This window comes from Mesoplodon mirus (assembly GCF_964341445.2).
Source record: "Mesoplodon mirus genome assembly, chromosome: 17".
NCBI classification, from domain to species: Eukaryota; Metazoa; Chordata; class Mammalia; order Artiodactyla; family Ziphiidae; genus Mesoplodon; species Mesoplodon mirus.
In genome coordinates, this window is record NC_138993.1 from 69,893,002 (window position 1) to 69,918,480 (window position 25,479).

Here is a 25,479-nt window from a genome sequence, read left to right on the forward strand (position 1 = left end):
GAGAACACGTGTTCAGCTCCTAACACACCATCTAACACATGGCAGGTGTTTTAAACCAGCTCCTCCACTCTGAGCCTGTTTCCTCATTAGCAAAAAAACCCATATATATGTGTGTGTGTGTGTGTGTGTGCATGCACACGTGTGTGTGTGTGTGTACACCTCATACAATAGCTTTCAAAATTAAAAGAAATAAAATACATGAAAATTTTACCACATACAAATAAGGTAATAAACATAGTTTTTCCCCTTTTTGTCTCTGAATTCTGATCAGAGGTGATTCAGAAGATGTTTTTCCTCTCGTCGGAACTCCTCTTCCTCTGTATTCAAAGCTTCAGAGTCCCTGGGAAGCTAATATACTGAGTTTACTTGATAGTTCCAGCAAAAATATCCTGTTCTACTTAAGACATAAAATGCATGACAGAAATGAGAATAGTTTAAAAGATTTACCAGTCCTGACAATAATGCAATGACTCAATTTCAGAATTACTCTACATTAGCCAGTTTCCTTACATGTAAAGAAAATGCTGTTCACTTGCTTTTTAATGCTGATATTAAAGGCCCACAAATGCCACCTTTCAGGGCTTTTGTCCCCACAAAAGAACTATGTAAGAAGTGACTTGACCTGTCTCATCTCTGAACTCAATAACAGAAAAAGCTAAAGTATAATTGGATCCTCCAGACATAAATGAATAGGAGGAAGAGCCGATAAGGAGAATTCTTTTCTTTAAGAGAATCCAGCCATTTGTGGGACAACAGTCATCGCACCATTTCACAGGCCTTGTTCCACAGAGATTTCACCAAGGATGTATACTGTGAGCTCTCAATCAACAGACTAGCCAACTCATCTGTCTCCTCACTGACAAACTAACCACACATGTCTCTGCAACCTAAGCCATGGGACCACTGGCCCATCTGTCACACAGCCTGACCCTGGAGTTCTGGTGTCAGTGGCATGTGGCTTTTCAGCCACATGGAGGCTCCGGACACCTCGGTGTTCTCCTATCACTGTCCTTCACGGAGAGGCCCCGGGGGGTGGCCACCAGGGCACTGCAGCACAGAGAAAGGAGCACAGCATGTCCCCTGCTGCACGCCCTCCCCTCCTCAGAAGCTAGAACAGAAACTGCCCAGATGCATTCTGCTTTCTCACGCTGTCGTCAGAGATACAGGGACGTGAGAGATGCACTGTTGAGAATGCAGGCGCAGTGTCTCAAACTAACCGCCATCTGACAGGCCAGCTCTGCTCTTCTGTGTGTTCCCTGTGCTGCGGAATCAATGTGGGAGTGGTGCTGAGTCATGGTGACACAGTACCTTGCTGCAGACGTTATCAGACAGGATGTCACAAGGTCACACGGTCTCCCTGCTCTGTGGCCAGGTGGCTCTTTACCTGTTCGAGGTTAAGCGTTGCCACCTTAGAGTCTGGGTGTCTGAGAACCTCACTCAGGACCTCCTCAACTGGTGTGCTTCCCTTAATGCACCCATGTGAACCTACACTTACAATCAAATAGCGTTAGATGTCAGCAAAGTAAAAAAAATTACCCAGAAAAATAAAGAATTCATATGTAATAATATTTAAATAGCACATTATTGTTCTGTGTATAAAGTAATACACTTCTTGGAACATGGAAGCCTTTCTATTAGCATCACTGCTTGCTGCTTCTTGGTCTCAGGACTTATGTCTTAAGCTTTGAGGCACAAAACTACAACTATGAATTCAAAGTTCATGATTTGGTCTGTCTCAGACTTCCCTAGCAGAATTCTTTAACTGTGAAATGAACAATTCTATTGAGACATCAAAACTTAAAAGGATTAGAGACAATTACATTTAAAGTAAATGGTAACAATTATAAGACAAAAACATTATTAAATACAAAGAGTAATTTTAATGAGATCATTATGTTATCAGATACTGGATTATTTTATTTAATGAAAGCGGGTGAAGAATGAATTTTCCACTATGCATCCAGGGTTATTCCTGTAATACCCAATAGATTTATCAAAATAATAAGAAAGTACAGATATACAAATGTGCCCCATCTTATACATTTTGTGTTCCTTGTTCAAATGTAACAAGAATTTTTTGAGCATTGTTTGATGTGTTGTGGGTACCAAACAGAAGTGTTAGGAGAGGGGCCCTGCCTCTAATGACCTTAAGGCCTTGGGGAGATCACACACACACGCGCGTGCGCACACAGACGCACGCGCGTGACTTAACCCTATATTTTATACTCAAAACTTCTGCCCCATACCAAAAACACAAAAACAAAAACAAAACCAGCCAGAAAAATTGTTCAAATCCTAGTAATTCTTAGCAATGTTTCCTGCCCAAGATCTCTAAGCTCCTGCTACAACTACTCTATTCCCATGTGATCGTGTTATCGCCCATCAAGTATTGCAATGACAACTGGCCATCTGTCTTTCTATATTTCAGGTATATTCCTGAGACACAAATAGTTCGGTCTCACTGACTTAAAACTTTGGGTAATTCCCCACTGACTAGACAATAAAATCAAAACGTATAACCGGATATAAAACACTCTTCATGGGCTCATCTTGCCGTCCTTAAACCTAAATGCCAGCTCCACAGCGTCTACTGCTTCCAGAGCGCTCCCTCCCTGCATCTTCTTACAGTCAACCAGTTCTGCCAGCTTCTTTCATAGGCTGGGGTATTGGAGCGTTTTTCATTCTCTCTCTCTCTCCCAGAATGGCCTTAAGTCTCTTCTCCAGCAAACTTTTATTCATCCTTGAAAACCCAGTTTCCATGCAAACTATTTGGTGAAACTCCACCAAGCTACTTTTCGTGGATCTAGAAGCAATTTGTTCATTGTTATAAGACTTGTTGGGCTTCCGTGGTGGCGCAGTGGTTGAGAGTCCGCCTGCCGATGCAGGGGACGCGGGTTCGTGCCCTGGTCTGGGAAGATCCCACATGCCACGGAGCGGCTGGGCCCGTGAGCCATGGCCACTGAGCCTGTGCGTCCGGGGCCTGTGCTCCACAATGGGAGAGGCCACAACAGTGAGAGGCCCGCATACCACAAAAAAAAAAAAAAAAAGACTTGTCACACTTCATGATAATATCAATATTACCCTTCTCCTTCCACAGCTATACTGTGAGCGCCACGTGGGCAGCTATTCTGTCTTATTTTTACATCCCCAGCACCAAACACAATTCTGGGCACATTTCAGAAGATGCTTAGTAATGTTAAAAAGAATGAATGAATGAATGAATATCAAAGTAAGTGCTTTAAAAGTTTACAGAAGGGACAATTCAATATGTTCTGGGGTGAATAGGAAATGCTACATTAAAATATATGTAAATAAAATGTTTGTACATAACATGTTTTAAATGCACTTGAGTAAGGAATTATTCAGAAGCATGAATAATCATACTTTAACCCTTTGTAACTTCAGACTTTATTAAAATAGGATACACTTATACTATCACACATGCTCTTTTTTTTTTTTTTTGGCCTCACCTCGCGGCATGCGGGACTTCCCCAAACAGGGGTTGAACTCGTGCCCCCTGCAATGGAACTGTGGAGTCTTAACCACTGGACCGCCACGGAAGCCCGTATCACACATGCTCTTTAATATGCTGTAAGTATCAAGTTGGAAGAAACTTAGATTCAGAATTAATTTAAATTCTTGGGATTAGAGAAACAGACATTCTTCTATCTGCATCATCATTGTCTAATTTTACTTATTAGTTTCAACCTGTAACAATTATAATATTTCAACAAATGAAGCCATCTTAATGCTATAATCCAGATTTTCACTTATATAAGCAGTATTTCCCTCCACTTCATTTGGAAATACTACCATTTTACTCCAGGATAAAACCTGCCTAGCATCTAATCCAAAATATTCTTACATAGCATATAGGTAGGATTGCCCAATTTAGGGAAAAAATTACAAATAAGAAACCTACAGGATGCCCAGTTACATTTGAATTTCAGATAAATAATGATTTTTTTCTTAGTTTAAATCTGTCCCAATTTGAGGCATACTTAAAATATTTATTTACTTATTTATCTGAAATTCACATTTAAACAGGTGTCCTTTACTTTATTTGACAACTCTACACGTAGCAGACAAGAAGACTAGCAATAAATTGATGCTAGCAGGGCCTTAGATGACCAAAGAGTGCCATCTTAAAGACTAGCTTTCCTGGTAACCCAGAGCAAACTAAGGACCTCAACCATCTCCTAGGCTGTATGTATGGCCTTAAAGAGACCCATCCTCACCCATGTGCTATGAGCATTAGGGCTCTCAACAGGAAAGTCAGTTTGGTGAAGGCACAGTCCAAGACTGTGTCTGAGGGTAGGTTTTTTTTTTTATAAAGGAAAGAAAAGATGATGTTCTTTACAGAACTAACCTTGGAATTTTGTCCTGCTACTGTCTTAAAAGATCTTATTTTACAACTATTGTAATCTGCCCAGGAATACTGATGATAAACAAAAGGCCAACAGGTATATGAAAAGGTGCTCAACCTCATTGACCATCAAAATGCAGATCAAAACCACAATGAAACCCCACCTCACACCTGTTAGGATGGCAACTATAAAAAAACAAAAGGTAACAAATGTTGGTGAGAATATGGAGAAAAGGGAACCCCAGTAACACAGTTGGTGGGGATGTAAATTGATATGACCATTATGGAAAACAGTATGGAGGTTCCTCAACGAATTAAAAATAGAACTACCCTATGATCCAACAATCCTACTTCTGGGTATTTATCCAAAGGAATTAAAATCAATATTTCGAAGAAATATCTGTACTCCCATGGTTAATGCAGCATTATTCACAATAGCCAAGATATGGAAACAATCTAAATGTCCAACAATGGATGAATTGATAAAGAAAATATATCCAATGGAATATCATTCAGCCTTTAAACAGTAGGAAATCCTGCCATTTGTGACAACATGCATGGACCTGGAAGACATTAGGCTAAATGAAATAATCCAGACAAAGAAAGATAAATACTGTATGATCATACTTATATGTGGAAGCTAAAAAAGTCAAACCCATAGGAGCAGAGAATAGAATGGTGATGGCCAGGGACTGAGGAGAGGTGGAAACAGGGAGGTAGATGTCAAAGTGCACAAAGTCCCAGTTACGCAATATAAATAAGTTCTGGAAACCTACTGTGCAGCACATGCCTATAGCTAGCAATGCTCTGCTATATACTTAAAATTTTCTAAGAAGATATACTTATGTTAGGTGTTCCTGCCAATAACAATACTTAATAATAATAGGGATGAGAGGAGGCTTTGGGAAGTAGTGGGTGTGTCTGTGGCCTTGAGGGCGGTGATAACACCATTAAATATGTATACATTAAACATGTACGGTTGTATACAACTGTCTACAAACTCATCAACTGTATACATTAAATATGTACGGTTCTTTTACATGTCAATCATTCCTCAACAAGTGGTACAAAAAAATTTAAGTTAATGAGCATCTCCTATAACCCAGGGGCTATTATGAGATTTTATAGGCATTATGAATACTAATCCTCACAACATCCCTACCAGATATGCGTCAGTATCTCTATTTTACAAATAAACTGAGATTAAATAATAATTTTTGCCCTAGGCTGAACAGTGAGGAGATAGGGATGAAACTCAAATCCAGGTTTGTCTGACTCACAACTAGTTGAGTATTTAATAATGATGCTGTATACTGACTTTTAGTACCTAGATCCTTCTAAAGGATTAAAGGAAATGCAAAAGCACTCAAATGAGTTGATATACAGGTAAGTGGTCTCAGGATAGATAAGTCCCTAAGCAAGAATGCAGGTGTGTATGTAACTATGTGTGGTCACATACAGCTTTCTCTAAAAATTCTTCTCTAAAGTCAAAGAGCTTTACAAAACCAAACCCTCGCCATTCCCCTTTCAGTATATTTGAAGCTTCCTAGATGGCATATGACTCTCCTAAGAAGCTAGTACATTTCCAAAAGGGTCTACCTAACGGGTATGGGCAGGTAAATACAAAAATAATCTGTCCATTTCTTCTCTGTTTCCCCAGGTACAAGAAATTGAAATGATCATGATACTCCAAGACAGAGCAGAATGTTCATCTGAGTCACACCAAGTAACTTGATTACTGCTAAAGTAAAATTTGAAAATGATTGAAGTGATTTTTATGATCAGCTTTTTGGAAGTCATTCAGAAGTGCTGCAGTACTACTTCAAAGAAGATAATTCAAATGTCACTCTCTCTTCAGTGCTGTTTATCAATAGTTGAGTATTAAATTGGGAAGCTTGATTTACGTTATGTAATTTAACTCGTATATAATTTAAACACTCATAATTAAGTCACTATTTGAATAAATGGAATAAACATAAGACTAAGTTTGGTAGTGAGGTGCTCATCTCCAGAGGAGTTCAATCAGACTGGGAAAACATTTGGTAGAGATTTTATAGAACAATGGCTCTGAACCTTGACTGCCGCACGCTGGAATCACCTACGGCAGCGGTCCCCAACCTTTTTGGCACCGGGGACCAGTTTTGGGGAAGGCAATTTTCCCATGGACGGGGTGGGGGGGTGGAGACAGCTCAGGCAGTGATGCGAGCGAGGGGGAGGGGCAGATGGAGCTTGGCTAGCTCGCCCCGCTTTCCCGCCGCTCACCTCCTGCCGTGCGGCCCGGTTCCCCGGGGCCTGCGGACCCCTGACCTAAGGAGTTTTTAGAAAGACTGATGCCCAGGTCCCGCCCATGGAGATGCTTATAAAACTGGACTGAGGCGAAACTTGAACACTGGGTTTTTGAAGCTCCTCAAGTCATTCAAATAGGTGGCCAAGGTTGACCCCCCCTGCTACAGAAGGAACTCAAGCACTGGATGGAAGGTTGAGACAGGTGACATATCAGGACCCTTCCAACCCTGACAGTCTAAGTCTGACTGCAGCATGACCCATGCTACAACATAGTACTAGATTAGACCTGAAGTTTCTTTGGATGTGCAAATTCGGAATAAACTGCTTCAGTAATACTGTTTCCTGGGTGTAGTTTCCAAACACAAAGAGGGTGCTACAATTATTTACACTCCTCCTTAGAGTATCCTATCTTCTCTAGATTACACATTGAAGAGATATTAAAAATGAATAATTCAATCAAGTCAATTATTAAGTATCTTCTGAGGATCTACTATCCGCACGACACCCCTCTAGGTACTGAACATTAAATAATGAGCTACTGATCTCACTGGAGTCTCAGATCTTACTGGAATTTACAATTTAATAGACACAAATGGCTGTAATACAAAAATAAGATAAGTATGTTTGAAGTTTAAGTGCACGATAGTTCATTTAAGAGATTATGTCCAGTTGTGAAGGAGGGGTAATGCAGGCAGAAGTATTTTCTTATCAGTGCAAAATCCATACCTTATGTATTTTATTGAAGGAGAATAAATATCAAAGTAAAACTTTAAAGCTGTAGGTCAGACTTTAGGTATATCAACAAGCAGGTGTGTCAGACTCCTTCACCTCCCTAAACATTTACTGAAAGGGATTTTGTTATGCAAAACCTTCTAGAGGTTTTTTAAATCAGGGGCTAAAGTGAAATCTTCTAAAGTAACACAGATCTATTGGTAGTTTATGCAGTTTAAATTCCCAGTAACTTGAAACAATTGCAAAAAATAGCCAGCTAGCTAGTGAAACGTGCTGATCCCACAGTATAAAGAACACTTGAGATACGAGAGAATGTCAATTAACAGACATTTGCTGAATTCTATTGCAGAAAACTAAACTTCTACACACGAGAGTTTAGACAGGCAGAACAATGTACCAGAGCTGTAGTTAAAGGAAGACTTGGACTAAATAAATATATCATAACTACTGGCCAGTCATTTCAGCTGACCATACCCAGCAGAACTGGAAATGCAGAGAATGCTAGGAAAGGTCACTCACTCTGATAAAAAATAATACCTCTGCTACCACACCGCCCAAATGAAATCCACATCCACATGTGGTTTTGGTTAATCTTCACCGCTAGACCCAGGATCAACCTAGAGGCAGATGCTCCAGCAGGAGCCAGGAGGAAGCTGTGTTCCGTATCCCTAATTCCAGCACAGGGTACCAATCACAGCTGTGATCAAATCAGAGCCGGCAGACAGTGAAATACAGATAATAAAATGTTTTAGCTAAAGGGATAAGACTTCGGAGTATACTAATGACTGGAAAGTCAGCTCTTTGACACGAATTATAATTCTTTAATGATAATGATGTAGAAGACTAAGCAAGGTTTTATCAATTTTTAAAAATCAAGTTAAATCTATCATATAAAATCTACCTTCTAAATGAAGCAAATTAAAGACCCGACCTTCAGATGATAAGACTGTTTATATGGGAAGCTATATTTGGAAGTATAAACTGTAGTTTCTATTTTAAGACTGTGTCCTCCAAATTCCAGTAATGAAAAATATTCACCTGAATTCCTTTCCATACAAGATAACCACTTCTTAGTTTAAGAAAACCCAACCTCAGGGCTTCCCTGGTGGCGCGGTGGTTGGGAGTCCGCCTACCGATGCAGAAGACGCGGGTTCGTGCCCCGGTCCGGGAAGATCCCACATGCCACGGAGCGGCTGGGCCCGTGAGCCATGGCCGCTGAGCCTGCGCGTCCGGAGCCTGTGCTCCGCAACAGCAGAGACCACAGCAGTGAGAGGCCCGGGTACCGCAAAAAATAAATAAATAAATAAAAATAAAAGTCCTCTGCCTTCTTTTTTCACTCTTGCTCCTTAAAAATATCAACAACAGATTAAAAACTATACACATAAAACAAAAAATCGTAACCAAAGGAACAGTGTGCCCTAATGAATCTTCTTTCTTTATTGAGTTCAAACCCTACGGAAAAGAAAAAAACTATTAATTCAGAAGCTATAGTATCTAGAGTCCATTTTTCACATTGATTTTCGAATTCTAAGCAATAAGTCAGCTGGTTCTGCGGTCAATAAAAATGCCTGGCTGGCTTCTTATTTTATGCAGCACTGGAGTCTGTCAGCACCCAGTTCTAGGTTGTCTTCTCCTTTCCCGCCTTCTCTCCTCTGTCCTTCATTCATTCCTAAGTTTTCAGTTACCGGCCACACACTGATGACGCCAGCATGTCTTTATGTGGCCCAGGCCTCTCTTCTGAGGAGTAGCTACAACTGCCTACAGTCTACAGTGCTCTTGAAGATGTATTTTCCTCCTGCACAGCCTCTTCCGGAAAGAACTCCCATTACTATATAATTCTAAATAAATAAAGTAAGTAAATACTAAAGGAAGCACAAAGTAACTTTCAGTGAAACTTCATTGCTCCTGGTATCATATTAAATATTCAATAGGAAACCAGTTGAATAATTAGTAGTTGATTGACATTTTGAATCAGGTCATTTTCACTTGCTAGGTTCTCTAAGCTGTATTTTCCCAGCATGTTGAAATTTTGTGTTGTCCAGTGGTATGCCCAAGAAAAAGAGAAGTCTGTTTTTTGTTGTCACCCCCAAGTAATAAGTAGCCATCACAAGCCCAGTGGCTCCAGGTCTTAGAAACAGACCCTGTCACCTGAGTCCTGAAGTGGGGAGTGTGCTCATGGGGTCCACCCTCGCTCCCAACCAGGACGGGATTCTCATTTACAAGCAGAGCGTTTCCTACAAGGCCCCTGAAAGAGGCAAATTCAAGCTAGACTTTAAATATTATGTTATTTTTACTCCTAAAGAAAATAAATGAATGACAGAGCCTAAAGTAGTCAGGTAGGAACAAAGAAAGGGGCTACAATTTTCACAGATAATACAAAATTGGCAGGATAAGCTATTTATAGTTTTCAGGGCGTAAGCAGCATGCCCAGTAGCAAAACTAAGACTTAAGTACACAATGGTGGGGGGATGGGTAGTGAAATGAGATGAAGGCTCAGGAGCAAAACAAAGAGTTCAAAACTACAAATGAGATTCTTAAATCCAAAGAAGTTAAAAAAAAAAAGTTGGGCAGTGACTCTTAGCAGAACAATGATAGGAAAGGTTGCTTTAAAATATGTTTCATTCATTTATAACTAAGGTAAAAAGCCTCAGAGAATGGGAACAACCCATAAAATTTACCTCAAAATTTTTGAGGTAATTATTGTTAGGTATAAGCAATTAAGGAAGATAACAATAAAAAATAAACTACACATATTAGAAAAGCATATAAAATATTTTAAAATGCTCATTTTGGTATATACAGATGACTAAGACTCAACTCTGTAAGATACACAGGAAAGGCAGATGCTGAAATATTCTATCACAGATATTTTTTTGTGTCTTTTTTGTGGTACACGGGCCTCTCACTGTTGTGGCCTCTCCCGTTGCGGAGCACAGGCTCCGGACGTGCAGGCTCAGTGGCCATGGCTCACGGGCCCAGCCACTCCACGGCATGTGGGATCTTCCCGGACCGGGGCACGAACCTGTGTCCCCTGCATCAGCAGGCAGACTCTCAACCACTGCGCCACCAGGGAAGCCCCATCACAGATATTTGACAATGTTCTTTAGCTCACGAAAAATATATGAACTCCAAAACTGTCTGTTTGCAGCCAGTCCCACTCTGGGCAAAACACAAAATGTTCTAGGCTCCTTTAGGCCCTGAAGCCTTGTGAGTAAGGACCTGGTTAGGCCCATAAAGTACAAAAGGAGGCTCGGCAAGAACATGGATCCTACTGGGCCTCTAAATCTGTCTTCGTTCAACCTTTACTTGGACACTTTTTAAGAATTCATTTACGTATCCTATAGTATTAACTATAGGTAAAACTTTAAAATATTATATTAATTAACAAAAATTAATAATTTTAGCATAGGTCACCCACTGGAAAATGTAGGAAAGAAACTAAAATTGTTTCTGCAAAGGAAATGGGGTGGAAGGAACTGATAAATAAATACATGCCCATGTGGTAGGTATTTTGTTAGGTGCTTTATTTATCTTTTCTCTTTTAGTCACTACAAACACATAAGGGAAGTATTCTCCCTCTACTACCAAAAACAAAAATAAGCTAACAAACAAAAACAACTCTGAGGTACAGAGAAATTACAGCCACAATTCCAATCTTTATCTAACTCCAAAGTTCGCACATACACTGCTGTCCTTGTCAGTAAAAAAAATACATAACAGCAACCAAAATTAGTTTTAAAATATACACCTATCTAACAGTAGTTGTCAAAGGAAGACACTAAGAACACAGAGGCCCTGAGTGGTCTTTAGACAGGGTCACAGAACTAGCCATCTCAATCACTAGGGCTGGGGACACCTTGGCCAACACACGCCAAAAGAAGATAAAATCATCTGACTTGGACTTGTACCAGAAGATCCTTCTATAATATGGAGGAAGACGTAAAAAACTGAGGTTTTTCTATGCTTCCTATTAAAGGGAAATACCTGTGCAAATCAAAATCCAGATTTTTAAATGTTTCATTTTTTAACACTATAATAATATCATCAAAAACCTCTATTAAAGTGGTTATTTGTACTCACGGCTCTACTCAGTTTAGATTGGAGATATCTAAATTCAGGACATTAAGAAAAATATTATTTTCAAGTAAATCAAACTTATTCTGAACGCATTCATTCAGCAAACCCACGAGGCATCTGGAAGTATGTTTCACACCAGAGAATAAGGAAGTAGCCAAGAGCTATGCCTATGTTTGATTCATTTGTATAGCACATGTACACCTACATAATGTGGAGATATATACACACATATGCATATGCACACACACACACACATGCACAGAGAATTCAATGGGCAAAAATTTACTATGTTTCTGGATGTTAAATGTGCATATAGATTAAGGCAAAAGAACGCCAGCATGCTAACATGCTGTTAACAATTCCACCTGTTCTTAAAGTTTGGGGGTCCAAATAAACAAGTTAGGAAGGTGAAGTAAAAATCATCTCATAACTGCACTCTTCCCTGGCAATGTAATTAAAAATAAAACAGTTTTTGATATCAGAAAACAAGAAAATTAGCTTTGAAGGAAAAATGTATTATATCCCTTAAGATAATAAAACCGAGATCTTCCAAAGTTTTCAAGCTAGGCCTTTTAGAGCCTTAGCCATGTCTCCTGAGCTGCAACTCCCCTTTGGGTATCTCACTAAGGACGGCTACAAGAGAGGGAATATTGGCACTGCTCTGAGTTTAATACTCTGGTTCAAGTAAAGGTGAAGGGCCCTTCTCGTAATTCTCTAGTGCACAGCCAAGGCAGGGCTGCAATACTTAAATGTAAGGTAATTAAATATTTGGATATCACACAAAGGAAATCAACACAGAATATCATGGAACTGGATAATCTAGCATACAGTTTACCTGTTTTCAGCTTCGAGTTCAGTACATGGATGCCTCCCTACTCAGCATCCAACCTGCCAAAAATGCCTAATTACATCTAGCAACCTAATATCCAAACCCAAGAGAAGTATTACAGAGAGCATGAAGTTTCTTTTCCTATACAGTTAACTCCCACTTTTAGGAGGTTCATGTCTGAACCTTTCCACATATGATTGGCCCTGAGAATGTCCATCTGCTGTAGGAAAGCCTCTGCACATTTACAGTGACAGGACTTTACTGGAGAATAGGGTGATTTTTTTTTTTTAACAAAGCACAGTAAGATATAACAGGAGGGGCTGTTCTCTTACAACTTTAGATGACACTCATATCAAGGAATGTTTAGGTTTTGCATGAGATATTTAAGAGGTGAACTAGAGTAAATTTAAATATCAATAAAAGTAAAATGTATATCTCACAGTGAATTCTGAGCTTCATGGCATTAACATTAAAGCGAAGCAAACAAATTATACATAAATATAGTATCATATTGTCAGTATATTAATGAAATGCCCATGCTTTGAACATAGATAAACATAGGTAAGAAGAGTCAGAGCAATATTTTAATCAGAGATAAATATATAAAAATTGCTCATTCCCTATATCTATAAATAGTGTTTTATTTTCACAGTGGTATTAATTTCCTTAAAGTGCTTACAAGTTTTATAAGAGTATTAATTTTTTAAGTGCTTATAGGCTAAACTACAGTAAAAGTAGGCATTATTCATTAAATAAGTATACCCAGGGACTTCCCTGGTGGCACAGTGATTAAGAATCCACCTGCCAATGCAGGGCATATGGGTTCAAGCCCTGGTCTGGGAAGATCCCACATGCCACGGGGCAACTAAGCCCGAGTGCCAAAAGTACTGAGCTGGCGCTCTAGAGCCCGCAAGCCACAGCTACTGAGCCCATGCACCACAACTACTGAAGCCCGCGCACCTCGAGCCCGTGTCCTGCAACAAGAGAAGCCACTGCAAAGAGAAGCCCGCGCACCGCAACGAAGAGGAGCCCCCGCTCGCTGCAACTAGAGAAAGCCCACGCGCAGCAACGAAGACCCAATGCAGCCAAAAATTAAAAATAAATAAATTTACAAAAAAAAAGAGATAAGTATGCCCATTGAGAGCCAAGTAAACAAATTTAAAAGTACAAAAAATGAACAAAGACCCCAAGGGTATTGTTAGTCGGTTTTGTGGGAAAATAAACCAATTTCCAGTCATAACCTATTTTACAGTTGTTGCTACCTTCACTGTATTTTTCAACTTAAAAATGTACCCATAGAGTCTGTCATACAGAGTGAGGTAAGTCAGAAAGAGAAAAACAAATACCGTATGCTAACACATATATATGGAATCTAAAAAAAAAAAAAAAAAGGTTCTGAAGAACCTAGGGGCAGGACAGGAATAAAGACACAGATGTAGAGAATGGACTTGAGGACATGGGGAGGGGGAAGGGGAAGCTGGGACGAAGTGAGAGAGTGGCATGGACATATATACACTACCAAATGTAAAATAGATAGCTAGTGGGAAGCAGCCTCATAGCACAGGGAGATCAGCTCGGTGCTTTGTGACCACCCAGAGGGGTGGGATAAGGAGGGTGGGAGGGAGATGCAAGAGGGAGGGGATATGGGGATATATGTATACGTATAGCTGATTCACTTTGTTATAAAGCGGAAACTAACCTACCATTGTAAAGCAATTATACTCCAATAAAGATGTTAAAAAGAAAATGTACCCCATTTATCATGAAATGCTATCTAAGGACAGCTATGGACTCTTCATTCTATTTGGAATACTCCAGCCCAAATCCGTCCCTCATGTGGTCCAACAAGCAGAATCTCCTGACATAATTGGCAGTGGCAAAGGGAAAACGAAATGGGAGAGAAAAGGGGAAGGAGGGTGGATGAGTTTATTCCGTCCATCTCTATCAATATTGCTTCCTTAGCTCCAGGACCGACCATCCCCAGCAACTCTTCCACCTTCATCTAACCTTCCAAATCCCCTCTACTCCCCCTAGAAAGACTAAGATACCATATATTTGGAGGTAACAAAACTAACTTCTAAGTTACCTAAATGGCCTGCTTATCTGAGAGAAGTTTAAAGTGCTAGTTAGACTGTACCAATCCATAATGTCCAATGCCAAGGTGCCTGGCTAAGAAGCCTGATACAGGAAGTAGACATACCTTACTGTTCAGCCATTCCATCCTATGCTGCAGATCTCAGCAGCTAATTTTATTCCTTTTTTATAAATCTAATGGCATTTATTGAGACTAGTTCCCAAGTTTTACATCACTTGATAAAAGGAACTGACACAGCAGAAAGGTTTCCCTGATAGACCCCATGGGGCTCAGTGCTTAACACAGAGGAAGAGACTTCCTTCCTTGGACTGTATCTAGGCCCCTGCTGTGCCCAGAGGGACAACAGTAGAATCATTATGTGTACCTAGGGTTAGTTCTAACTCATGAACCTGCCACACGTAAGGCCTCTGCCTGGGCTATGGTTTCCTCATGTTGGAGCTGACCTCTAACAAGGATGGTGCTAGTTACACTTAGCATTGGTTGATGTGGTCAGGTAGCTGGAGCACTGTTCCAAGAGATGCAGCGCACTAAGTGGTGGCCTCAGAAGCAGACACCATCACAGACACACTGAACCGTATCAGTTGCTAGTGCTCATTACGGCCCATGAGGCTGCACCGGGGCTGGGCCATGACCTTTAAAGTAAGGATGTATTTGTGGTAGGTTTCCTTATTCTCATTTACTATGATTTCATTATTTTTGGTATAGAAAATTATGCCAGTGATAACCTACACACATGGACCCTAGGGTGTTTTTCAGTTCAAGTAACTGGAAAATGAGTGAAGTTTCTGTGTAATGAATGGGAGGTGTATGTTGACATGAATGAAGGAGAAACCTTCATTCGTACCTTTTATGAGAAGCGTATGTGGCCACAGAAGTTGCTGCTGATGCTCTGGGTAAAGAACGGAAGGGTTATGTGGTCCAGATCAGTGGGGGAAATGACAAACAGGGTTTCCCCATGAAGCAGGGTGTCTTGACCCATGGATGAGACCACCTGCTACTGAGTAAGGGGCATTCCTGTTACAGACCAAGGAGGACTGGAGAAAGAAAGTGCAAATCTGTACAGGGTTGCATTGTGGAGGCCAATCTGAGCATTCTCAATTTGGTCATCGTAAAAAAAGGGGAGAAGGATATTCCTGGCCTCACGGATACTACTGTGCCTCGTCGCCTGGGGCCCAAAAGAGCTAGCAGAATCCACAAAGTTTTCAGTCTCTCTAAAGGCGATGATGTCTGCCAGTATGTTGTGAGAAAGCCCCTAAACAAAGAACATAAGAAACCTAGGACCAAAGCACCCAAGATTCAGCGTCTTGTTACTCCACGTGTTCTGCAACGCAAACGCTGGCGTATTGCTCTGAAGAAACAGCGTACTAAGAAAAATAAAGAAGAGGCTGCAGAATATGCTAAACTTTTGGCCAAGAGAATGAAGGAGGTCAAAGAAAAACGCCAGGAACAGATTTTGCCAAGAGACGGAGGCTGTCCTCTCTGAGAGCTTCTACTTCTAAGTCTGAGTCCAGTCAAACATGAGATGTTCTAAGAGTAACAAATAAATAAGATCAGACATCATGAAAAATATATACATATACAATAATATTTAAAAGTATTTCTACCAATTATAAATTTAAAAGAATACAAGAAAGAAAGGGTCAAAGATCCGTCTTATGTTAAAATTGTAACAGAGAAAGCAAAAGCATAGTTAGGCAAAAAACTGTTACCAAGATTCACAGAGGTAAGTCCTCCTGCTTTGAGTAATAAAAATAAGAGAGTAAGATTATGATGCACTGAGTGAGTTGAATGACCCTAATTTCCTTTCCTGAAGGTTCTCACAAATATTAGCGGCCACCAAGACACTGAGTAAGCAAGTGTATGTATAGCTGTGGCAATCCGTATGACACAACTTGGACTGTGGCATCTTTAGATGCACATTTTAATTTTTTATTCAAAACTATGTTAATGCAACAACATTCAGACCCTTTACTTAACTCTGTATCATTCAGACCTTTTGAATCGTGCAGCTGTCTATTGCCTTTACACTAATTGGCACCCCCCAAAAAATTGTTAAATCACTCATTCACTATCCACTGAAATGACAGAATTCAGGTTTATGCCGCTAATTTGCTCCCAGCACAGGGTGTCTACAACTGTTATCGCCACCTAAAATGAATCCCTTCCCTTACTTGTATGAATTAAGCTTTGTGACCCTATAAATGTGCATTTTATAAACTTATAAACTAGGATCTCTAACAAGGATCCCAGTTCTAAATCAAAAAAATTGAAACTGCTGCTTATAAAGCATTACTAGTTATGTATTTGTAAAGTTTAAATGGCCATTGAGAATTGAATTAGTGCTCTTGTTTTAACAAGTGATATTCCTTAAAATATTATTTTATAAGTTGTGTGGCATTCTTAAGCGTTAAGATAACCGAGAAATAGATATTGACCCCTTAAAACACAATTCAAATTTTATAACAGAAAGGAGCAGAAAATCAAAATCCATTTCCAAAAGTTGTGCTTTTAGCAAATTGTTCCTTAATGCATCTCTCCACTAAGCAACGGTCATCAAGGGTTACTCAAACATAGATCTGCTGCCAGCGCCAGAGCAGTTTATCAGGATTCTCATGTAAGAAATTGTGGTTCAAATTGCTGGCAATTTCCCTGTAGCCAAATAGCCTGTGACATTTTCAGTCCAGCGATGTTTCACTAGAAAACATCATCTTACTGGGAAATTAACTGCTGCCCCAAGTACCTTAGGTGCTACAAACAAAGTTGTTCCGTCTTCCCACTCCAGAAACATTCTTTAGTTCACTAATTTTTACCACATCCAGTCTAACTCCTCTGCCAGGCTTTTGGATTCTGAATTAGGATTCCTCTCATCCCCCGACATAAGATTCCATTAACATCCCCCCAATCCCCAACCACGAACCTTTCAGCCTTTAACTCACTCACAGTGCTCCCGTTGCCAAGAATATACTTCTCTCTCCTGCCAAATGCAACACGCTTTCAAAAGTCAGCTCAGGTCACACTTCCCGACAAGATTTCCCTTTCTTCCCGGCTCATCTTTGATGGGTCTCCTACAGACGCCCCGCGGCCGTCCATCGTTCAAGACTCTCTCATGACTGGTGTTCTCTGTACACTGAGCTTAAGTACTTTGGGGCCAGAGACCAAATCCTTATGGAATGTTTTAAATCTCTCCCAGTAACTAACATGGAACTTAGCACAAATAGTTATTTAATAAATACTAATAGGTTTATTGTATAGATTGTATATTGTCTGTCTTCTCAAAACCTCAGGATCATTTTCTAGATAATTTCCAAATAAGTTTTTCTCTCTGTTAAGTGCATCTTTGGAACAAGAATGGCAGTCCTGAAGAAACCAGAAAGGGAAGAAAAGGTTGCTGTGCAGAAACAGATTTCAGGAACAACTTATCCGTGGGATTTCTGCTCTATCTCCTAAGAGCTTTTGACTCAGACTGTCTTCACGAGGATATCTGCATTGCAGACAACCTTGTGCTCTAAAGATAGTGCTTCCAGGTTAGAGGGCGATTTCCACCGCCACCCCCCCGACCCCAGGGTAATAAAGACCATGGCTCCCTGCTGGGCAAAGGTTGGGCAGTTTTGAAAGACGTTCCTTAAAAGAAGGGGAATTTCCTAAACTCAGAGGTCCTCAGCTGTGACACAAATCCACTGTGTGCAGGCAGCCACCTCGGCTACTCAGCACTGCCCCTGGGAGATGTTAGGACAAGGGAAACAAGAACGTGGCGCCTGTTGTGCCCTGAGTGATCCAGTCCTTCATCTCTGACCCAGGAGTCTCCGTCCTCAGCCAGCATCTCTGTAGCTGGGCCGGGTCGGCTTGCGAACCCTTTGTAGTTTCGGGCAACTTTTGGATGTTAACTAAAAGTGGGTGTGTTCAATTAGGAGTTTCTAGTTTACAAAAGAAAACAGAAGTTACCGCATGGAAGCCTACACATCTCACGTGCGATGGTACAGGTGGATCTCAAAAACAACAACGTGTGGAGTGAAAGGAGCAAACTCAAGGGCATGAGGACTCCAGGATCTGATGATCTAAGGCTCTAGTACAGGCTAAGGTAAAGTCAGAGAGCGGAACGGTGGCTGCCTCTCACAGAAGGCACGGGTGGGAACTGAATCGAACTGAGAATGAGGTTTCTGGGTGATGAGAATATTCTATATCTTAAATGGGGAGTCTGGCACAAGGATACACACAATAGTCAAAAGACATCAAACTCTACAGTTAAGAGCTGTGCATTTTAATGTATGTAAATTATGCTCAATAAAAAAGCATTACAAATTCTAAATATCTGAACATGTTGCAAACACTGAATATGTTGCATTCCCCTTTAGTTTCAGGATATAATGATTCACAGAAACACTGACACACCACCAGCCACTTTCACATATACGCTTTGAACACAGTCTTTAGGGCAGTAGCTGCAATACAGGAATTTAAGAGGATGTCTCTGGAGAAAGACTGCTTGGGTTCCAACCACTGGCTGGGTGCCATCAGGCAAATTCCTTAACCTCTTCATGCCTGGGCGTCATCCTTTTTCAGATAAATATAAGAAAAGTTCCTACATATGGTTTTTGAGGACTAAATTAGGTAATACAGATAAAGTATCTAGTACATAGAAAACATCCTATAAAGCTAGTTTTTTATTATTACTTAGAGCATAAATACTAATACAGGATTCAGAATAATCCAGGATATTTCTCTTCAAGTAGAAGAGCAATAAGTCTTTTAAAATCTAGTAAGTTTAAAGGCATTCATTAGTGGGACTATAAGGTAGAATAATTATAATAATATCCCCAAATAATTTAATTATATAACCTATTAAAGCAAGAGATCCACATCACAGTTTTTTTTAACATGTTATTTGAAGCACAGAAAGAAAAAAATTAAGTCAAATAAATGCTACTTCGGGTGTCTCTAGTTCAGACAGATGTGTCTCATTTACTGTCTGACAACTGTATTGTTAGCATTTTTTTGCCTTTTTCCCCTAATGTAATACATGTAAAAGTTGAAAAGCCAATTGAATACTAATCCCAGCCTTGCCTGCAGAGTTAAATTGATGACAAACCTTTCGAAAGACACAACTAAAGGGAAGAGGTGAAAGGACAACATCTCGAGTATGACAGTACAAATACAAGGAGAGCGGGACAAAGGGGGCAGTCCTCAGTGACGGAAAACAGAGTAGCGGGACTCCACAGCTCTGCAGATCAGGCAACACTCCCACCTTCAGCGCGCACGTCAGGGGTTCACGTCCCCGTGAAAAGGCACGTGTGCCACAGATGGACCAGAACCACCTGAGCACTGTGTTCTTTAAGATGATTCCCAAGATTTTAAAAGGAAATATAATGAGGAAAGATAAAATAAACAACAAACAATCATGATCCCCTAAATTTCTTTTTCAAAATTATTTATTTTTTAATTTGTTACAGTACCATTAAAATATTTCTAACATTTAGTATCCATTCTATTAAAAAATATTTCCAGTATTTTATATCTATTATTATAGATCTGATGTATGAGGAATTTTATGTCACTTAATTGGCATATGAGTGGAAAGTTTAAATGTAAAAGAAAAAATAATTAAGAACATGTTGCGGCAAATGATGGTAACTGCTGAGTGTTTAACTCGGAAAGTGACTCAGGCCTCCTAGCAAACAGAGCCCTTTCTTTGCTTACAAGCAATAACACCTGGGGTACAACAGAAACACAACCAAAAAATATGAGTCTCAGACTCTGAAATAAGTGGCTGTTTAAGAAAAAAACAGAAACCCTACAAATGTTTTAGTCTTTGAGCCTTCTTATTTTCACATTTCTTCTTTTTTAAAGTACAACAGTAGTATGCCACGCGCTCCACACAGGAAGGGGAAAGAATAGAGATTACAATCCGTCCCAAACTACACGTTATCTAAGTAAGAGGCAGCATTACAGAAGAGGCTAGCTACCACACACTTCAGTGATCCACTGTAGTTGTGCAGACGACAGAATGTTACAGGGGGAAAAAGGCATTTTAATTACAACTACATTCATTGCTACCCAAGAAGCAGGTGCACAAACTTACATACGTAAATTCAATAAAGTTCACACTTCCTTCTCTTTTCTTGCCAGACCTAAATAATCTGAAAAATGGGCTTTTAATTGTATTATTTGACTCCTCAAATGGAACAAAGTATTGCACACAAATCATCGACTATCAACAAAGAACTGTATATCATTTAAAACAAAAAACATAAAACCTTTGACTTATCTTTATTGTAAGGCATTTTTTTTTTATCCCTAAGGACTTTCAGGTTTGGAGTCAAGAAAACGAACCCTTTATCCCAGAGCAATTCTCCTAGAACTGCCTATTTAAATTATGATCTAGAAGGAGAAACTTGTCAAAGTTTTCGACTTGCTATTAAAAGTTGCCACAGCCCCTCGAATACAAACAGTCTGGAGAGAGTCAAGTTTTTGCTCTGTGCTTTGAGGCGACAGGAGTGTTCTACTGGCAAGTGGTCAGTGGCTCAACATCAGAAGGAACGGTCCAAATCAAAAACCTGTGGTCAGAACATCCTAGACACCTCCCTCTTTTCCCTTCCCAAATTCAAACTAGCCACTGAGATAGAGGGACTCCACTTCCTCTCCAGCCCCTGTCACTGCCTTATTTTTGACCTCACCACTTCCTCTGTGGCCTTTCTTACCTTCAATCCCGCTCCACGCAAAGAGATTTTCCACACTGTTGCCATAATGATTACCTAAAGGGTAAAGCTGACCAAAAGGCTTCAAGATTCCAAAACAGCTTTACTGAAAGATTCACTGCAAATGGCTAATGAAAAATTAAGGACACAAGAGGCACCTAAAACAGAAGACTCTAAGTAGTGACTTCTACTACTCCCCCTATCCGTCACCGCAGTCCTCACAGTCTGTTCATCCTCTATCTGAACTGCCTTTCCACTCTGAAGAAACTACAAGACCATAAACAAATTAGTGACAGTACAGATGCTCCCACACCTACCCTTGAAGGGTAGCCCCCAAATGCGCCCCTCTCAGAGTTCAAGGGACTCCAAGGGATTCTCCCGGAAACCAGTAAACCACTACCAGTTATTCTCTTAAGCAGCCAATAGGAAACTCAAGTTAAAATTAGTGAAAAACCTTGCCAAATTCAGGTAGATGCCAGAGCTACACTCTACTTTAAACCCCACTTGCTCTGGAGCCTAAGAAAACTGGCAGATGTCAGAGAATTCTTACCAGAGTCAGCTCTCCCGCATCTCTGTCTGTAGTGCCCAGTTGAGAGAGGAAGGGAAAATCTCACGCTGTTCCTTCCTTTCCAAGATGCACTGGTTGTGGATCCTTTCTCTCCCAGGGACAGCTATTGCCTTCTTGTTTGTCTCATTTTGGGTCTTGAGAACTTGGCCTGGGAACCATCAGGCTGAGGGCCCTCAAAATACGGCCGAAGTGTGGATTGCACTCCACTTGCAGCTAGTGTCCTACTGATCGTTGCCAGCGCTCAGAGGAACTAAGTCTTTCTTTGGCTACCTTTGGATGTGGCTCTGGATCTTGGGAGGGTAGGATCTTTTGCACATTCTTTGGGGACACCTCTTGAGTCCAACAGGTTGTTCAGAACTGCCAGGAATATTTACTGTTTGTCTCGACTGAAACCTGACAAGATATTTGAAAAGAAAAAAAAAAAACAAAACACTTTTTTTTTTTAAGTAGCTCTACTGTGAGAAGTGGACCAGACTGGAAGCTGATATTCAGAGCCTGATAGGAACTTTTTTTGAGGCCTCCTCTCCTAAGCTAAGTGAAACTATGTATACCCAGAAGGAAAGACCTTACAAAACAAAAAGCTCTAAATCTAGAACACAGAAATCTTTTTATTTCCATCTTAGTTGAAGACCTTCTCCCAGATCTAAAGATGCAAACAGAAGATAATGTAGTTGGATGGGTGATTAGCCCTTTGATGTCATAAAGGTTGCAACTCAATTCTTTGAAGAATTAAAAACAACTATCCCTATCTCAGGAACTGAGTCTTTCTAAGAACAGAAATGCAGCTACTGAAGCAATTCAAAGCCCATCTATCCTTTATACCAATCCCAAAACCTCCCCTGTGCTGGCACGGACTGTAAAATTCTGGATTTAGGAAACAAAAGTCCTTCTTGGAGGCACTTACTTTCTTTCCCTGTGCCTTGAGATGTAAATATTCTACCCAGTCTTCTTGAGGAACTGATGGCCAGTTCTTTGAAAAGCAAACTTCAGGGAGGTAATTCTTATAAGGGGAACAAAAAAAGGTAAAAAGACTATTTGGAAACTAGGCCAACAAAAAGTCTTTAAAAAGTCTAAAGCCATCTGAGCAGGTAACCTTAACCTACTCCATCCACTGAAACACAATTTGGATCTAGCTGTTCTTTTATAAACTAGTGAGCTTGCTTTATCATACCCTCAAAATAGTCTTTTTCAACTTCTAAATATACAGTGAAGTTGTGTGTGTGTGTGTTTTCAGATGTGAAAATGCTTGTGATTCTTCCCAACAGTCCAAGATAACAGAAGGAAAAACAAGTCAAGGTAGGTCGAGTCCTCTCCAAAAAATGTTTAGAGACTGCAGGAAGACATCTGGGGAATCCAACAGATACAAAAGAATGCCATCTGTTTCAGCACCAACCACACAACTCTGTAAAATGCATGAAGAGCTCTCGGTGGTGTCACCAGTAAAATACAACGCGTGTCTTCTTGCAGGGCTCACAGCTGTGAACTGTGCTTTCCCTACCACTCAAAACCGGCTCTTGGAAGAGTCACCTCTGCACCCGGAAGGAGTTGCCACACCTCTAAAAGGTCGGTCATGAGCCCGCAGGTGGCCTTCGATCTCTGATAGCCTCGGGTTTAAACTACAACTTAAATATATTCAACATAGTCCAGGAGAGATACAGGGAAGAGGGAAAAGTTCATTCAGAATCCAAATCGGGTGTAAAGTTACAAGATGCTTGGAACATGAGAGCGGGAGCCGACCTGAGATTATTCTAATCAATGCCCTTGCACTGCAGTCGAAGAAACTTGAGGCCCACAGAATTTCAGGAGCCCTCCTCGGCCTCCCAGTAGCTAGTGCGGGCTGGACTCATGCTCTCCCAGTCCGGAACTTGGGCGCATCCGCCACCTAGCTAGTCCCTTTTTCTCTAAACCCTGCAGTGCGTCGGGGCGAGGCGGCTGTGGGCTGGAAGCAAACTGTTCCACCGCCCTTCGGCCCGAGGATGCACTGGGGCACGCGCGGGGTCGCCGGCCCGGGGCCCGCCAAGGTGCGTCGCGTCAATGGCTGGCGCGGCCCGCGCACCCCGTCGCGCCAACACCGCGGCTTCCGGCCACGTGGTTTCCACAGTAACGGCTGCGCCGGCCTCCGAGCCCCCCGAGACGCTCCAGGGTCAGAGGTCATCCCTGTGGCAACGGAAACCTCCCGCGCTACGGCGGCTCGGACGGGCCGCTTCCGTCGCATTGCGCCGCAGAGCCCCAGACGCCCCGAGGCGTGGAGCGCGGGTGGCCGGTCCCGGGAGCTCTGGCCGTGGGTCACAGCGGAGGAAGGCCACGCGTCGCCTGCGTGCCTCCTCTCTTCGGGGCTCCACTAGGCAGACTCCGAGCCCGGCTCCGGCCAGATCCCCTAGGGGCCCGACTCCTGGAAGCAGATCCGAGCCGCAGAGGTGGCCGGCTCGCGTCGTGAGAAAACAGCTCACGTCCCGCTCGCTGCTCTGGCAGGCGGGGCTCTGCCCCAGTCGTGCGTCCGCCTTTGACGGTGGCTCCGGAGGGCGGAAGCTGAGTAGCTGAGTGTGGTTTGGGGAAAGCAGGGCGCCACCAAGTTTGCAGATGACTGCTTTAAAACGAAAAAGAACAAAATAGGAAGGGAGGGGGCACCTCCTTTCAAAGCAAGTGAAACTCGAGGCTGTTTAGGTGCTGTCCCCTCTGAAACGGAAACATGCCACATCGGATGGGCCCAGTGACCATCTTCACAGAAAGGAGTTCAGACAGGAAGAGAGATACAATTCAAATTCACTCCACTGTTTTTCGGAATGCCTTCCTTCTGGAGAACATTAAAGATCAGAAAAGAAAATGCAGGGGGGCTCTGGCAGAGGGAACCAAATGGTGCCCTAACACTTGTTATTTAAAGGCTGAGCGGGCCAGAAGGGGTGAATGCGCTTGTGTGTTTGAGGAAGGCCTGAGCCCAGGGAATGTTTGCAAACCATGTTTCAGGATGCCCTGGCGCGGAGCATGAAGAGAAAGAAGGCCACTAACAGCCTTTTTTCCTTCTTGGTTTTACCATTTAGAAGCCAAATTCTTGGTTGGCACTGCTGGAAAGGAGTAGGCGTTAAGTGAACTTAACCAAGTAAATTGTATGACAGTGGCAGTTACAGTTAACTTTCTCAGAAAACCCTATTTTTCACCATTAATTCATTTAATACAAATGTATTGAAAACCTGAGTCTTGTCATAACCTGAGTTTTTGTCAGGGGACAGCGATAAAGGCAGCAGTGCTCAACAACTGTTAGGTGACTTTCTTTGATGGTGTTAGCAGGTTAGATAAACAAAAACTTCAGTGTTCCCTGTAAAACATGTCTGCACTATGCCTCCTTTTTTGCTTTCATGTTTAGGAAAGCCCTAAGAATTCCTCCTTTCAACTCCTCTTCCCTTCATCATCCTACCTTTTACTTCTGGCCAAAGCAGAAAATTAGTTTGAACCAACTAGAGAAATATACAGGGAAAACATCAAGACATACTTGGTCCTTCAAAAGCAGACAGCAAAAAAAAAAAAAAGTTAGTGCATCTCTGGAGGCATATGGAGGAACTGAGAAGTCTCCCTCAGACAATTCCCTGCCATTCTGTGCTCAAGTTCAACTCTTATAACTTAATGTAGTACATGGTACACAATCTAAAACCCTAAGGAACACCACACAGACTATGGCACCAGGCAGATAGACATGGCTGCAGGTATTTCCCTGGCCCACTGTCCCTCCTGGAGGTGGTACTAAGTTGGGCTCAAAGGTTTTATTAAGAATATAGACACGATGCAATGTCTCATTTAAAACTTAGTAGAGGAGCTTCAAATATACTGTTCAAACATCCC

General features: G+C 41.4%; 1 protein-coding gene and 1 pseudogene across 3 annotated transcripts in view; one reads left to right on the forward strand and one right to left on the reverse strand.

Annotated features, from left to right (window-relative positions):
* The window catches only part of FGF14 (fibroblast growth factor 14), a gene marked incomplete at its 5' end in the record, with an annotated part of 593,007 nt that overhangs the window by 561,204 nt on the left and 6,324 nt on the right, over nt 1-25,479 (reverse strand). The gene's annotated exons all lie outside the window — the stretch shown is intronic.
* Nucleotides 15,201-15,935, forward strand: LOC309792474 (small ribosomal subunit protein eS6-like; annotated as a pseudogene). Its single transcript has one exon. The product of its transcript is annotated as a small ribosomal subunit protein eS6-like (transcript).